Source organism: Salmo trutta, chromosome 31 (genome assembly GCF_901001165.1).
Source record: "Salmo trutta chromosome 31, fSalTru1.1, whole genome shotgun sequence".
Classification (NCBI taxonomy): Eukaryota; Metazoa; Chordata; class Actinopteri; order Salmoniformes; family Salmonidae; genus Salmo; species Salmo trutta.
Genome location: NC_042987.1, coordinates 18,847,633 through 18,866,121, shown reverse-complemented (window position 1 = coordinate 18,866,121; position 18,489 = coordinate 18,847,633). Strand labels below are relative to the sequence as shown.

At 42.9% G+C, this 18,489-nt stretch overlaps 1 protein-coding gene across 3 annotated transcripts in view; it reads left to right on the top strand.

Moving 5' to 3' along the window:
- Positions 1–18,489, top strand: part of LOC115169676 (pre-B-cell leukemia transcription factor 1) — a 71,289-nt gene that overhangs the window by 42,878 nt on the left and 9,922 nt on the right. The gene's annotated exons all lie outside the window — the stretch shown is intronic.

Here is an 18,489-nt window from a genome sequence, read left to right as displayed (position 1 = left end):
ATGATTGGCACCCTTGATAAAAACACCAAAAAAAGACTATAAAATAAATAATTAAAATGCTGAGCTATATTGTATGCGCAAACATTTAGAAAATTATATTATTTTATACTAATAATTGCTCAGAGAAAGAGGTTTTGTTTACCTTTCAACACCTTACCTTGTGAGGATAATGGCGCGGAGCTTTAAAAAAAAAAATGTTTTATCAGATTGGAGAACACATTGGGAGGGATCTTAAACCATTGCTTTATACAGAATCTTTCCAGATCCTTGATATCCTTCGTCTGCTCTTATGGACTGCCCTCTTCAATTCAAACCACAGGTTTTCAATGGGGTTTAAGTCTGGAGACTGAGATGGCCATTGCAAAATGTGGATTTTGTGGTCAACAAACCATTTCTTTGTGGATTTGATATGTGCTTGGGGTTGTCTTGCTGGAAGATCCACTTGCGGCCAAGTTTCAGTCTCCTGGCAGAGGCAACCAGGTTTTTAGCTTACATCAATTATGTTTTGTTTCATGATAAAAAACATTTAAAGGTGTAGTGTTGTGTTTTACCCTTTCCCCTTCCTTTTCTAAACTGAACTTGGCAGCCATTGTGGCCTTGCAGTTGTATTTCTGCTCTCCTGTCCGTCTGTACAGTTTACAGTTACAACTCTCATTATTGCTTTCTGCTATTGACTGGGAGTATACCTTGCACATAGTTTTTTCCCATTAGTGTATACTATGTCTTTTGTAATGTTTCTTTTTTTCTTCACTTACTATTTCTGACTGACATGTTCCTGCTTTTGTTCCTTTTCCATATTGTCATAGTAATTGTTTTAGTTTGATTTAATGGACCATGCTTTTAATTCTGCTGTTACCAAGGTTTTGTGTGTGACGATCGTCGTAAGGAGTAGACCAAGGTGCAGCGCGCTCATGATATATTTATTTTTTAAACTCAGAACACTATACAAAACAATAAACAAAGAAACACGACCGTCACGTTCTGCATGCTTTACAGAGCTGTGCAAAAACAAGATCCCACAAACCCTACTTAAGTATGATCTCCAATTAGAGACAACGAGACCAGCTGCCTCTAATTGGAGATCATCCCAAACAAACCCAACATAGAAATAGAAATCTAGAACCTGAACATAGAAATACAAAACATAGAAAAACACCCCCTGTCACGCCCTGACCAGTCTACCATAGAAAATAACAGCTTACCATGGTCAGGACGTGACAGTGTGTATATGTGTTTTAAAGTAATTTCCATGTGTTTTGAGAAACTTCATTTGAGATTGTGTTTTCTTCACTGGGAGAATTGAAATTGATCTGTTGTTATGATAGTTTGAACATAATTCATGTTTTACCTTAATTGTACAAGGCAGAAAAGCACTAATAGTTCTGTACAATAGTATTTTAAGATACTGTACTTTCAAGACACACAGTACATCTGAGTGGTGGTTTAGTGATGGATTGTTCAACCAACACTGTAGACATTTTGATATCATGGTGTCACGTGTGCTCCCTCTCCGGCCTCTAGGTCATCAGGTTGCTCATTATCCCGCACACCTGTCACCATCGTCACGCACCTCATGACACTCACCTGGACTCCATCACCTCCTTGATTACATTCCCTATATATGTCAGTCCCTTCGGTTCTTTCCCCAGGTGCTAGTATTTCTGTTTCAGGTTCATGGCTGTGCGTTTTTCTTGTTTTGGATCCGGTCCTTTATTAAATGTGTTCACTCCCTGAACTTGCTTCCCGACTCTCAGTGCATATCTTTACACATGGATGGTCAGTCCTTGCATCCATAGCTCTGAATATTATTAATCTGAGTGGTTACATTTCTCCAGGCCCATCCCTCAGATTTTTACCAAAACAGAGGTGGGGCGACCGTGTTGTTATTGTTTCATTTGTGGATTTGCCCTTTAAACAGCTGCATATTATCAAGATATCAAAGTGTCACTAACTAAAATGTAAACAATAGGCCTATAGTCAATGCAGCATATGGAATTCATTTTTCACATTACTACTACTACTACTACTACTACTATTACTACTATTACTACTACATCAGTAATGCTCAAAGCATGCCATTCCATGAGCGCAGCATTTATTTTTCAACTTGAAACAATGATCCAATCAGTCCTCCATGACAACAAAATCATAAACAACAGAGTAGGGCTGGCTAATAAGTCCTTAGTTTTGGGGTCATGCTCAGGTTAAACAATATGGATAATCGATACTTCCATATTTCCAAGTCCTATTCTTGAAGATCAAGGGGTATAACATTTATTGGAATGACTGGAATTCTGATAGACTTTGGTTTTTAATGTAAAGATATAATTTAATCCTATTATTATATGTAGTAGAAAGTGATGGGTTAGAAGAAGCCAACATAACCAACCCATAAAGTAAAATGTAACATCCATATATGGCCAGCTATGTAAACTTGAACATTGATTTATCCTGCAATAGATGTTGTTCAATTGGTAACATACATGTTTGTCTTCTTCTAATGCCTCTTAAGGGGAAAGTAATCTAAAAGTAACTGAATGTAATCAGATTACGTTACTGAGTTTGGGTAATCCAAAAGTTACCTTACTGATTACAATTTTAGACAGGTAACCAGTAACTGTAGCAGATTACATTTAGAAAGTAACCTACCCAGCCTTGCTTATATCCCACTGTCTTAAAGACATCTTCACTCAGATTCTAATACATAGCAAGCAGGGCCGGAGTCGGTACTCTTTCTGTAAGCTCCACCCAGCCTGGTCCCAAGATCTTGCCAACTCCTATGGTCATTGTCACAGCGAGTTGGTAAGACCACACAACCAGACTTGGGACCAGGCTAGTGTTGACGTGTGTATAGTATTGCGTGATAACAGAGTTTTTACAGGGCCAGGTCCTCCCTAGTTGTGTAATGTGCAGAAATAATAGGCCCTTCTCTGTATGGTGTCACTGCAGTTTGTTGATTCCTCCGGGGCTAGCAGTACTGTCGATGGGAGACTTGAACCTTCCCTGACAGTTAAAGACAAATATTTGGACTATTTTTCTCAAAAGGGATGACTTGAGATTTGCTTTTGGTGCAAAAATGACGGTTGACTTGATCTGTCTCATGCAAATTATGTCTAGCACTGCATTTTATATCTCTGTTTTGCATGATCACTTTTTTCCCCCGTTAGGCTATACCCTCGCCATGGCTGGAGGCTAATCCTATGACCCCCCCCCCCCCACACACACACACACACACACACACACACACACACACACACACACACACACACACACACACACACACACACACACACACACACACACACACACACACACACACACTGATGATTGACAGCAGGGGCTCCCTGTGACCCACTATTCTTGCACCCCCCCCCCAAAAGGCCTGTGGCTACAATTAATGACTAGCTGGGTCCGCTACGTTGGTGGTAGTTTTGGGAAGGGTGTGTGTGTGTGTGTGTGTGTGTGTGAGGGTCCTGTGCCCCATGCCACTGTCTGCTATAGACTGAGACACTCACTGTGTGGGGTCTGCAGGCCGCCCCATCTCCAGCTTCAACAGCACTGATCTCTCCAGTCCTTAGGAGCCCCTTCTCTCCCTCTCTCCCTCTCTCCCTCTCTCTCTCTCTCTCTCTCTCTCTCTCTCTCTCTCTCTCTAAGATAGACAGACAACACTCTGAAGGAAGGAGAGTATTGTACAGTATGATATGGTTTCTCCGGGTTTAAATGCTGGTCTCAGTGTGTGGAGCATAGCCTCCTGTAATCCAGTGTGATGGCTCACATTGTTTTGCTGCACAGGCAGTGTTTTTTACAGCAGGACTCAGTCGCAACAACAGTAACCCTCCTGGGAATCTCAGGCAGCTAGTGACAGCCTCCAAACAAATCGCACGCTCGGCAGAAATCTGCTGCCTTTCTTTTTCTCCCGACTGACTTCAGCCTTGATGGGATTGGAGACTCCCTGATAAATGCAATGAGGCAATTTTTCCACCCAGAGCAGCTATAGTGCTCAAGATTTACAATATTAATGGTCATCACACTCTATACTCTGTAGTGTTCAGGTTTAGGGAGTCTGGATCTCAACAGGAGTCAGAACTTACGGTCATGGTATCACAACTTCGGGCATTCATTCATTGAAGCTTCCTTTCCTCTTGTTCTTTTCTTTCTGTGGATCTGTTAAATACTTGTTACCAACCAGCTGCATTGTAAAATAAAATGAAACAACGGTTAGTGGGAAATCTGTGTCCTCGTCCCCTTACGTCACATTCATGTCTCACGTGTTCTAATGGCAAGGCAGTGTGAACAGTGTGGCAATAGTGTGGTTGTTTATGAGTGGCCATATGGTGGATGTCCTCTGCCTGCTAGCTGCAGGGAGACTTTCCCCTCGGAGATCAGCTGATGTTGTTCTGTAATGAATCTGTTTCCCACCAACGAACCCCCTACTCATCCTGCCCGTGTCCCAGGATCTCCCACACAGGGGTGTAAACACCCCCTAAACTACAGCAGGAGGTGTGGAATGTCCCAGGTAGGCCTAACCAAACGCTGTCAGATGGAGTCAGCGTCTCCCCTTTGCCAAAAATAAACCCGCCCGCCCTGGCTTGTACAGCCTAGTTCCCTGCCTGCCTCCAGATGTGTCTTAATTTACTGCGACTCGGCTAATTACTGTAATTAAGGATTAATTACTGTTAATTACCTCGCATAAACTCATCACCAGTCAAAGAGCGGAGTCTTATGAAACGTGCCATACACACGAACACACACCACAGGGACCCCAGAAGGAGCATGTTGTTGGCCTCTCGTTGGATGCCTTATCAGTGTGTTGCGGAGAGGCCCCGTGTAGAGCCACAGTAGGGGCACAATAAAGGGCAGGACTCCAGCTACTCGTGGACAGTCACCTCTGAGCTCCATGCGGTTCTAACTACTATCCATCGCTTCACCAACTCCTGGAGCACTGCGTCTGTCTCTGGTGGCTGCTGCCATTTGCTGCATGACTTTCAGGCTAACAAGTCCTTGCCGAAAGTTAGGGAAACCATTGAGGACATATTTTTCTGAATGCCTTGAGGTTTTCGTGACCTCACCAGGATAACACTCCTGCCACTACATTACTAGTTCTGAACACCCACCCATCTTTTTTTTGATCTAATAAGGGAACCCCAAAACATTTCCCATTTCCATGCTGACAGTCAGTAGGGTGTCAGTCAGTGTGTTGGTATAATTAGTTAGAGCCTGGATGGGTAGATTGTAAACGCCGGAGGCAGCATTTTTAATGAAAGGAAATGAACGTACCCCCAACTGATTCCTCTCTCATGAATGGAGATTAAGTCACAATGACCTGGTCCCTTTGGTACATCAGTGACACACAGACGAACACACACACACACACACACACACACACACACATAATTAACAACATTAAAAGAAAATTGACTCCTCGGGTCAGTGTTATTTGATTGATGAGATCTAGTGTTGGGAGGGATGTTGATAATTAAATGTGATTTAAATATGTATGGTCTTCCCCAAATGAATCATCCCAACACCATGAACAGGTCAAATATATGACATTTCGACACAGGTCAACACAAGAAGATAGATAAATAACAGGTAAACAATCACTGTAGTAATTCACCAGCTTCATGACTCACTACACTCAAGAGCACAGCTGTTTTCATCTCTCTGAGATGAGACCATGAGGAAACTAAGCATTATTAACTTGTTTTTACTAATAGCCCGGCTAGCACATTTGGTTCATTGGAAAATGTGGTAACGTACGTTTTTGGTTTCCCATTGGTTCTGGGAATGAAGCCATGTGTTTCCTGACTGGTAAAACTGAATTAAATCTACCAGACACTGTATTACTTGTTGTGCTGTATGTGATCAGAAGATGTTCCCACCAAAAGTGAGCCTGCCTAGGGTATACAGTGCATTCAGAAAGTATTCAGACCCCTTGACTTTTTCCACATTTTGTTACGTTACTGCCTTATTCTAAATTGATTAAATTGTATATTTCCCTCATCAATCTACACACAATAACCCATAATGACAAAGCAAAAACAGGTTTTTAGAAATGTTAGCAAATTTACCAAAATAAAACAGGAAATATCACGTTTACATTAGTATTCAGACCCTTTACTCAGTACTTAGTTGAAGCACTTTTGGCAGCGATTACAGCCTCGAGTCTCCTTGGGTATGACACTACAAGCTTGGCAGGCCTGTATTTGGGGAGATTCTCCCATTCTTCTCTGCAGATCCTCTCAAGCACTGTCAGGTTGGATGGGGAGTGTCACTGCACAGCTATTTTCAGGTCTTTCCAGAAATGTTTGATCGGGTTCAAGTCCGGGTTCTGGCTGAGCCACTCAAGGACATTCAGAGACTTGTCCCGAAGCCACTCCTGCATAGTCTTGGTTGTGTGGTTAGGGTTGTTGTCCTGTTGGAAGGTGAACCTTCGCCCCCAGTCTGAGGTCCCGAGCGCTCTGGAGCAAGATTTCATCTCTCCAGAGATGTTCGATCGGGTTCAAGTCCGGGCTCTGGCTGGGCCACTCAAGGACATTCAGAGACTTGTCCCGAAGCCACTCCTGCATTGTTTTTGCTATGTGCTTAGGGTTGTTGTCCTGTTAAAAGGTGACCCTTCGCTCCCAGTCTGAGGTCCAGAGAATTACGGTGAAGCACTACCATGCTTCCCCGTCCTTCTGGAAGGTTCTCCCTTTTCCACAGTGGAACTCTGGAGCTCTGTCAGAGTGACCATTGGGTTCTTGGTCACCTCCCTGACCAAGGCCCTCTCCCCCGATTGCTCAGTTTGGCCAGGTGACCAGCTCTAGGAAAAGTATTGGTGGTTCCAAACTTCTTACATTTAACAATGATGGAGGCCACTGTGTTCTTGGGGACCTTCAGTGCTGCAGAAATTTTTGGGGACCCATCCCCAGATCTGTGCCTCGACACAATCCTGTCTCGGAGCTCTAAGGACAATTCCTTCGACCTCATGGCTTGGTTTTTGCTTTGACATGCACTATGAACTGTGGGACCTTATGTAGACAGGTGTGTGCCTTTACAAATCATGTCCAATCAATTTAATTTACCACAGTTGGACTCCAATCAAGTTGTAGAAACATCTCAAGCATGACCAATGGAAACAGGATGCACATGAGCTCAATTTCGAGTCTCATATCAAAGGGTCTGAATACTTGTGTAAATAAGGTATTTCTGTTTTACATTTTTTATACATTTGCAAAAATGTCTAAAAACCTGTTTTCAATTTGTCATGATGTGGTATTGTGTGTAGATTGATGAGGATTTGGTTTTTAAATCCATTTTAGAATAAGGCTGTAACATAACAAAATGTGGAAAAAGGGAAGGGGTCTGAATACTTTCCTAATGCACTTTATAATACTTCATATAGAGGCCTTTAGCTCTCTCATAGTTAGCTGACTATACAGCTCCCTGCTCAACAACACTCGCAACTTATCAAGAAGAGGATATTCAGCCATCATGATTTCCATTGAAGCTCCGGGGCGATTAAAACTGCATGAGCCCGAGCATGGGTTTGATTAGATCAAGACGATATATTTTAAGACACCTTAAGAAAGGACAGACGATTGCTTGGGGGCTAATGTATTGCCTTTTTTGAATAATACATTATTTTAATGGAGGGGCCTTTAACTGTGTGGGGGCGTGGGGGGGGGGGTTCTGAATGGTCTTTCCTCCTCTGGCAGGAGGGAGGCATTTGGCTGCTGCTGCCTCTTTATCGGGACTGGCCCCTCAAGCCTCAGCCTGGCCTGCTTAAGCCTCAGATGACCGGCACTATCATTATCGTTATTAGGGGTAAATTTAGGGGAAAGTTCCTCTGAAAAACACCCACCAAGCTGGTGCCTTGTGTGGACCTTGTCTTGCCCTGCTCCCCTTGCTCTGCACTGCCATGCCTCATCTGGCCTCTCTCACTGCATCTCACTGCATGAGGAACCATCGGTCGGTCGATCAGTCGCCAGTGCGGAGGAGGGGGAGAGGAGGGGAGGAAGGAGAGGGAGCGGCCACCAAATCCGCCTAATGTGAAGCCTGTCAGCTCGTCTCCCACCAGCTGTCACTTCCCAAATGCACCCGGGTTCATTTTTTTAATTGACACCTCCTCGCTTTCATATTCCATTTTTATTTTTCGCCTTTCCTCTCTCCCTCCATCCATAAATCCATCCCTCTCTACTTCTTTTCCCAACCTTCCTTCTTCCTCCTCTCTCTCTCTTTCTTGTTCCCTTATTTTTTTATTGTCCTTGTCGTCTGCCCGGCCTCTGTCAGCTATAACACTCTGGGTTCTGCCCGCTTTCAAACATGACTCTGGAGATGGCTGATAAAGCATAAAGCAAGTGTTTTAGAGGTTCTTTATGGCTTTGCCCTTGTGTACTGGAGTTGTTCTAGTCCCCATTATCTGGTGATGGAGTGGACATTTTGGGCCAAGGAGACTTTCCCGTGAACACAGTGGGGAGTAAACATTTCTAAGGACAAAACTGCTTGATGATTTAAAATAAGGAACATAACATGCTTGTAGACTGACTCTAGTAGACACTGTGCTACCCATGCCAGTAGATACCCATACATGTAGTAAATATTGCGCTGCTTAGCATCAGTAGCTTATGCTTCTATCAGATGAGCCACTCTGAAATGAATATCATTTATTGTTTCTATGCTGACAGATTCCTCATACCATGATGCCAACACATGCAGAGCAGTGGATGAGTTTAATGCCTTGAGCAATGATTCCATATTAATGGGCATATACAGTGAAACAGAGGTGAAATTTCCCTTTAAGGTCTAGGGATATTGTTGATCATTTGTTATAGTTGTTTGTGATACTCATCATGTCCATTGTAAATCATCAAACTGCTTCATCAGGATTTCAGGTTGTTCTTTTTTTCTGTCCCAGAATGCCGTGTGGCAGGGATGAATGGTAGTGATGTTCCATTATCATGTTGCTGTCGCAACCACTCCCGCTGACTGTGGCCCAAATACAGACACACAGTCACACACACACACACACACACACACACACACACACACACACACACACACACACACACAGAAAGACAGGCCCACACAGACAGGCACCGCGCTCCTGTGTCAGGAACACAGCTGATTTATGAATCGCTGAAACCCTGGGTGACGTGTGCCCACAGAATCAATACAAACCCTGCTTATATGCCTGGCACTGTGACTTCGTCCAGACCAAGGCAGAGAAAGCACACACACAGACATGCATACACACACACACACGTACACACAGAACTGCAGAGGAGTGTATTGCGTTACTGTATCGACGTGAAATGGAACCGGTCCAGCGTTGGCTGCCAGTCAGAGGCGAGGAGGGTAAACTTTCATCATGGCTGTCAGGGAAATCACTGCTGCCTTGTTTGGCCGTACATCTTCCTAATTGTGACAGAATACTTCAACATCATTAATTAAACATGCTTTCATTTAAAAGCGCTCACTGGGAGCCAGGGCTGGGGGCTGAGAGAGAGGTAGTCTGCCAATATGCAGAGACGGCTGTTTTAAGGATGTGTATTTTCTGTGTGTTTGTATGGGTGGCTGTGTGGTAGGTTTGTGTTTGTTCAGACTTGGGCTTTGCAAACATCTTACACCCCAATGAGTGAGTGAGTGAGTGAGTGAGTGTCCTCTCACTGTTCAATTAAAGCCTGTCTGTAACGGTCAAGATGAAATGATGGCAGTCTTTTTATAGAAACACACTGTTAGTCTGAGATGAGACCCACCACAAACCAACCATGTTCCTCCATGCACAGATGGTCCGAGAATACTGGCCTGAGAGACCTATCAATGAGTTGGACCAATGGGTAACAACACCATTCTAACAATACCAAGGTTTTCATTTGATGTTGTGGAAGAGCCATTTATTTCAAATCAAATTGTATTAGTTACATGCGCCGAATACAACAGGTGTGGACCTTACAGTGAAATGCTTGCTTACGAACGAACAGTGCAGTTAAAAAAAAAAAATGGATAAGAATAAGAAATAAAAGTAACAAGTAATTTAAGAGCAGCAGTAAAATAACAATAGCAAGATTATATACAGGGGGGTAACGGTACAGAGTCAATGTCCGGGGGCACCGGTTAGTCAAGGTAATATGTACATGTAGGTAGAGTTATTAAAGTGACTATGCATAGATGATAACAACAGAAAGTAGCGGGGAGGGGGGCAATGCAAATAGTCTGGGTAGCCATTTGATTAGATGTTCAGGAGTCTTATGGCTTGGGGGTAGAAGCTGTTTAGAAGCCTCTTGGACCTAGACTTGGCGCTCCGGTACCGTTTGCCGTGTGGTAGCAGAGAGAACAGTCTATGACTAGGGTGGCTGGAGTCTTTGACAATTTTTAGGGCTTCCTCTGACACCGCCTGGTATAGAGGTCCTGGATGGCAGGAAGCTTGGCCCCAGTGATGTACTGGGCCGAGCAGTTGCCATACCAGGCAGTGATGCAACCAGTCAGGATGCTCTCGATAGTGCAGCTGAAAGAACCTTTTGAGGATCTGAGGACCCATGCCAAATCTTTTCAGTCTCCTAAGGGGGAATAGGCTTTGTCATGCCCTCTTCACGACTGTCATGGTGTGCTTGGACCATTCTAGTTTGTTGGTGATGTGGACACCAAGGAACTTGAAGCTCTCAACCTGCTCCACTGCAGCCCTATCGATGACAATGGGGGTGTGCTTGGTCCTCTTTTTCCTGTAGTCCACAATCATCTCCTTTCTCTCGATCACGTTGAGGGAGAGGTTGTTGTCCTGGCACCACACGGCCAGGTCTCTGACATCCTCCCTATAGGCTGTCTCGTCGTTGTCGGTGATCAGGCCTACCACTGTTGTGTCATCAGCAAACTTAATGATGGTGTTGGAGTCGTGCCTGGCTGTGCAGTCATGAGTGAACAGGGAGTACAGGAGGGGACTGAACACGCACTCCTGAGGGGCCCCTGTGTTGAGGATCAGCGTGGCGGATGTGTTGTTACCTACCCTTACCACCTGGCGGGGCGGCCCGTCAGGAAGTCCAGGATCCAGTTTCAGAGGGAGGTGTTTAGTCCCAGGGTCCTTAGCTTATTGATGAGCTTTGATGAGCTTTTGAGTGTTCCTTTTTTCCAGGTGGAAAGGGTAGTGTGGCGTGCAATAGAGATAGCATCATCTGTGGATCTGTTGGGGCGGTATGTAAATTGGAGTGGGGCTAGGGTTTCTGGAATAATGGTGTTGATGTGAGCCATGACCAGCCTTTCAAAGCACTTCATGGCTACAGACGTGAGTGCTACGGGTCGGTAGTCATTTAGGCAGGTTACCTTAGTGTTCTTGGGCACAGGCACTATGGTGATCTGCTTGAAACATGTTTGTATTACAGACTCGGACAGGGACAGGTTGAAAATGTCAGTGAAGACACTCGACGCACGCTCGCAGTACACGTCCTGGTTGACTGCGGAAAAGCTGGTTCTCTCATGCATGTTTCAGTGTTATTTGCCTCGAAGCGTGCATATAAGTAGTTTCGCTCGTCTGGTAGGCTCGTGTCACTGGGCAGCTCTCGGCTGTGCTTCCCTTTGTAGTCTGTAATTGTTTGCAAGCCCTGCCACATCCGACGAGCGTCAGAGCTGGTGTAGTACGATTTGATCTTAGTCCTGTATTGATGCTTTGCCTGTTTGATGGTTCATTGGAGGGCATAGCGGGATTTCTTATAGAGGTCGACCGATTTAATCGGCATGGCCGATTTAATTAGGGCCGATTTCAAGTTTTCATAACAGTCAGTAATCGGCATTACGCCGATTACATTGCATTCCACGAGGAAACTGCGTGGCAGGCTGACCACCTGTTACGCGAGTGCAGCAAGGAGCCAAGATAAGTTGCTAGCTAGCATTAAACTTATCTTATAAGAAATAATCAATCTTCACATAATCACTAGTTAACTACACATGGTTGATGATATTACTAGGTTAACTAGCTTGTCCTGCATTGCATATAATTAATAAGGTGCATGTTAATTTATCATTGAATCACAGCCTACTTCGCCAAACGGGGATGATTTAACAAAAGCGCATTTGCGAAAAAAGCACAATTAACATTAACATCAATGCCTTTCTTAAAATCAATACACAGAAGTATATATTTTTTAAACTTGCGTATTTAGTTCTACGGGCCACGGGGGCAGTATTGAGAATTTTGAAAAAAATATGTGCCCATTTTTAACTGCCTCCTACACCAACTCAGAAGCTAGGATATGCATATTATTAACACATTCGGATAGAAAACACTCTGAATTTTCTAAAACAGTTTGAATGGTGTCTGTAAGTATAACAAAACTCATATTGCAGGCAAAAACCTGTGAAAAATAGATTTAAAAAAATGAGAATTTTGTGACTGTACTATTTAGTGTCATTGTTTTAAAGATACCACAGTGAGAAAGGATTCAGTTCGCAACTCCTACTGCTTCCACTAGATGTCAACGATCTTTAGAAAGTTGTTTGAAGCATCTGTGATGAATACAGACCGAATTAGAATGCTTACAAGTTGACACGTCATCACTTCATTTTTTGCGCCTGCGCATGAATCTGAGAAGAGTGTCTTTGTCATAATCGTTTATTCTAGACACTTGATAGGTTGTGTGAAAATATTACTGATGTTTACTGATGTTTCACGTTAAAAATGGACCAAAAGATTAATGCTAAACAACGTTTGACATGTTTGAACAAACATAAATAGATTATTTACTAGGTTTTTTTTAGCTTTTCGGCGTGACTTTACACTGCCCACCTCATTTTGTGGGAGCCTACTGAACGCTAACTATTTGGACATAAATTATGAACTTTATCAAAAGAAACCACATTTGTTCTGGACCTGGGATCGCTGGCAGCGCCTTCTGATGGAGATAATCAAAGGTAAGGGGATATTTAGAATGTTATTATCGATATTAGATGATGCTAATGCTAACGGTATAGCTTAGCTTAGCTTATAGCTTAGCTTATGTTGTTAGCATAGTACCCAGTTTACAGCAAAATGTGATTTCCCAGTAAAGTTATTTTGAGATCTGGCCATTCGGTAGCAATTACGAGATGATAATATATTATTCTTTGAATGACAATATTATAATTTACCAATGTTTTCGAATAGTAATTCCGTGATTTGTAATGCTGGATTCACTGGGAGCATTCGAGCCGAAAAAAATTCTGAATTTCACCGTGACTGTAAATGCTGTTTTTGGATATAAATATGAACTTGATGGAACTAAAAATGCATGTATTGTCTAACATAATGTCCTATGAGTGTCATCTGATGCAGATTGTCAAAGGTAAGTGCATAATTCTAGCTAGTTTTCTGTCTGTTGATGCCCTTCTTTGAATTGGCTAAACATTACACGCAGCTATTGTCAATGTACTCTCCTCACATAACCTAACTTTATGCATTCTCCGTAAAGCCTCTGAAAATCGGACAGCGTGGTTAGATTTAGGAGATATATCTTTCAAATGGAGGAAAATAGTTGATTATTTGATTATTTGAAATGATTACTCTTGCAGTTTTGAATTCCCCGCCATGGTCACATGACAATGAATCCCAATACCGGGATAAGATCCTGCCCCCTGGCCTCAACAGGTTATGTTAGTAGGCAATATTAACAAGGGAAATTGTATCACTTCTCTTGCATTCAGTGCACGCAGAGTCAGGGTATATGCAACAGTTTGGGCCGCCTGGCTCGTTGCGAACTAATTTGCCAGAATTTTACATAATTATGACATAACATTGAAGGTTATGCAATCTAACAGCAATATTTAGACTTAGGGTTGCCGCCCATTCGATAAAATACGGAACGGTTCCGTATTTCACTGAAAGAATAAACGTTTTGTTTTAAAAATGATAGTTTTCGGATTTGACCATGTTAATGACCAAGGGCTCGTATTTCTGTGTTTATTATATTATAATTAAGTCTATGATTTGATAGAGCAGTCTGACTGAGCGGTGGTAGGCGGCAGCAGGCTCGTAAGCATTCATTCAAACTTTATTGCGTTTGTCAGCAGCTCTTAGCAGTGCTTGCTTCACAGCTCTGTTTATGACTTCAAGCCTATCAACTGCTGAGATTAGGCTGGCAATACTAAAGTGCCTATTAGAACATCCAATAGTCAAAGGTATATGAAATACAAATGGTATATATAGAAATAGTCAACCTGTCATAATTCCTATAATAACTACAACCTAAAACTTCTTAACTGGGAAAATTGAAGAACTGGGAATATTGAACCACCAGCTTTCATATGTTCTGAGCAAGGAACTTAAACGTTAGCTTTTTTACATGGCACATATTGCACTTTTACTTTCTTCTCCAACACTGTGTTTTTGCATTATTTAAACCAAATTGAGCATGTTTCATTATTTATTTGAGATTAAATAGATTTGATTTATGTATTATATTAAGTTAAAATAAAAGTGTTCATTCAGTATTGTTGTAATTGTCATTATTATTATATATATATATATATATATATTAAAAATCGGGCGAATAATTGGTATAGGCTTTTTTTGGTCCTCCAATAATCGGTATCGATATCCGCGTTGAAAAATCATGATCGGTCGACCTCTAATGAGCGTTTTCTTGTTTGCTTATGGCGGAATACAGCTCATTCAATGCAGTCTTAGTGCCAGCCTCAGTCTGTGGTGGTTACGAACAGCTTACAAAAAAACTCTAGGTAGATAGTGTGGTCTACAACTTATCATGAGATACGCTACCTCAGGCGAGCAATAGCTCGAGATTTCCTTAGATACCGTGCACCAGCTGTTATTTACAAAAATATATAGTCCGCCACTCCTTGTCTTACCAGACGCCACAGTTATTTCCTGCCGGTATAGCGTATAACCAGCCAGCTGTATGTTTATGGTGTCGTCGTCACGACTCCGTGAAGCATATGATATTACAGTTTGGAATGTCCCATTGGTAGTTTAATCTTCCGCGTGGGTCATCTTTTGTATTCTCCAAAGATTGCACGTTTGCTAGCAGAATGGAAGGAAGTGGGGGTTTATTCGATCGCCTACGAATTCTCAGAAGGCAGCCCGCCCTCTGGCCCCTTTTTTCTCCGCCTCCTTTTCATGCAAATCACGGGGATCTGGGCCTGTTCCCGAGAAAGCAGTATATCATTCGCGTCGGACTCGTTAAAGGAAAAAAAGGATTCTGCCAGTCCGTGGTGAGTAATCGCAGTCCTGATGTCCAGAAGTTATTTTCGGTCATAAGCGACGGTAGCAGCAACACTATGTAGAAAATAAGTTACAAACGACGCAAATAAACTAACAAAAACACAATCGGTTGGTGACACGTAAAACGTCAGCCTTCTTCTCCGGCGCCATTTTATTTATGGTGTAGCGTTATGAATCTGCCTCCTATTGACAGATAATTATGATAATGTACTGTTTTAGGGTGGCAGAGTTCACTGATGCTGGACTGGCATTAAGGCCTTCAATCGATTTCATTGTCCTTACTGAACAGGAATAAATAAAGCTGATTGCTATGGTTAAATTAATTATGTCACAGCACAGTGAATTGTATGATTATTTTATTAATTGTATTTATTTAATCCATTTCATGCTTTTAGTCTTGTACTGGAAGATACGGGGAATGAAAAAATCTGTTTGGTTCATTAGGTTTCCTCTCCAGTTGGAAGTAGCCTACATGTTGTTGTCAGAAGAACCCCACAGTATTCTAGTCCAGTTGTCCTACTGGTCTGTGAGGAAAAGCAAGGTGATATTGTTGTTCTCTATATCTCGTCTCAGTCTTTTAAATTCAGAGGGGACACGGAGGTTAGAGATAGTGACTGTGACTGGAGAGACAGTGTCTGAGAGTTGGTCTGTTGGGAGGGTTCTACAGCTGAGGAATGAGAGATGAGTTAGGAGATGACTGACTGAGGTGGAAATGATGTGTAGCTTTAGGGCTTTTTAAGTTTTGAAGGAATGCAGGCAGGAGAAATATTGACAGAAGTCACACACACACACACACACACACACACACACACACACACACTCTCTCTCCTTTCTGAACCCCTGACCTTTCCAGTCATCTGATAGCCATTGACATTTGCCTCCTGAGTCTGCATGCTCGGATGGTGGAGCTGATTGGGGTGAGGGAGGAAGAGGAGGAGGGGGGAGGGTTCATGGGAGAGACCGGTTCTCCGTGACGGCCTAGGAATCCATCTTGACGTCTCTCTCACTGGAGAGGTCAGCAGGCAGGCAGCTCATCCCATGGACAAAGCCACAGACCAGAGCATAGCAACATACTGTAACCTGTGCCAGAAAGACGGTCTACTCCAGCACATCTGTCTCAGCAAGCCACTGTCATTTACCGAGATTCTGTCAAATTGTCACTCTTAGCAATTGTAAATACTGCATGTTTACAGGGAATGATTTAGCCCTTATAGTTGGTAAGTATACAGATGAATTGATGCAGACGTATACTCTGTCCTGATAGTGTAGTGTATGCTGCCTGTCTTTGTTGGTAAAGATGGTGGATGAAATGAACAGGCTACACCTGGTTGTTTTCACCACCTCTGTGAGGAGACAGAAAGCTCTGCTCCTTTACTTAGGGAGCCTTCTAGTGGCAGACAGAGGGAGAGCAGGGTGGTCCACAACACACAGCCCTGGTCCAGTACCATAGTGAAACACAGCCCTGGTCCAGTACCATAGTGAAACACAGCCCTGTTGGTCCAGTACCATAGTGAAACACAGCCCTGTTGGTCCAGTACCATAGTGAAACACAGCCCTGTTGGTCCAGTACCATAGTGAAACACAGCCCTGTTGGTCCAGTACCATAGTGAAACAGCCCTGTTGGTCCAGTACCATAGTGAAACAGCCCTGTTGGTCCAGTACCATAGTGAAACACAGCCCTATTGGTCCAGTACCATAGTGAAACACAGCCCTGTTGGTCCAGTACCATAGTGAAACACAGCCCTGTTGGTCCAGTACCATAGTGAAACACAGCCCTGTTGGTCCAGTACCATAGTAACACAGCCCTGTTGGTCCAGTACCATAGTAACACAGCCCTGTTGGTCCAGTACCATAGTAACACAGCCCTGTCGGTCCAGTACCATAGTGAAACACAGCCCTGTCGGTCCAGTACCATAGTGAAACACAGCCCTGTTGGTCCAGTACCATAGTGAAACACAGCCCTGTTGGTCCAGTACCATAGTGAAACACAGCCCTGTTGGTCCAGTACCATAGTGAAACACAGCCTGTTGGTCCAGTACCATAGTAACACAGCCCTGTTGGTCCAGTACCATAGTAACACAGCCCTGTTGGTCCAGGACCGTAGTGAAGCACAGTCACATAAAGTAAACAGTCACAAGTGAACATTTTTGTGTGCGTGGGGGTGGGTAGATAAATGTGTATCTGTGTGCATGGGGGGGTATGTGCCATGAAACATCCTTCTGCACTCTGTGGTACTGGCTGGAAGGGGGAGGGAGCAGAGAGCTAAGTGCCTGTGGGGGTGTGAGGGGTGAGGCGCAGGTTCAAACTAGGGCCACTACACCCATCACTGTGACTGGACACCCCAAACTGTGTGAACACGGACAGCAGTGGGCCAGTAGCCTAAATATGTCTGACAACTACCTTTTTAGCACCGTTTCTTCAGCCATAGGGAGTCCTTGAATTTTGCTGCTTGTTTTCTAGCGTTACTCAAAATCTAGCTTAGTATTTATTTATTAAAGCTGCAATATGTAACTTTTTGGGCAATTCGACCAAATTCACATAGAAATGTGAGATATAGATCTGTCATTCTAATTGATAGCAAGTCTAAGAAGCTGTAGATCTGTTCTATGTGCCCTATTTCTATGCTTCCTGTTCTTACATTTATTTTTAGCATCTTTTACTTTTGGTTTTGTACACCAGCTTCAAACAGCTGAAAATACAATATTTTGGTTTATGGAAAATATATTTTGCGGTGGTTTAGATGGTACAATGATTCTCTACACTAAACTGAAGTTAGGCAAACTATTTTTGAATTTTAGCCACCAGGAAATGGCGGAGCGATTTCTGCATGGTGCATCTTTAAGTTAAAAAACAATGATCATGATGTGACTGTGATGCATAAATAAGACTAAGGCAGCATCTTTGCTTTTTCTCTTAATCCGGTGTCGATACATTGTTTTTGTCCCTTATCACTGAGATTATCCATATTGATATTAGACGTTTCATTTATTACACCATTTTAACCCGTTAGGTTATGAATGATGATTTTATTAGTTTGCCTGTCCGGGAAGATTCTAATCTTTTTATGACACAATGTTATTGTTTTAGCCACTGAGTAAATATCGTAATCTGCTCTTCTGGAGTGCAAAGGAAAATTAACTCTCATGGAAATCTGTGTTAATTATTTACATGAAATGATATTCAAAATCGATGAGATGTTAGTTTTATTAACTTGGGTGCTGCCAGGCTCACTAACATCCAGGTTTTTATGGCACAGTCATGGGCTATTAAAGATATGGTCATATTTCACACAGAACAGGTTGAAGACT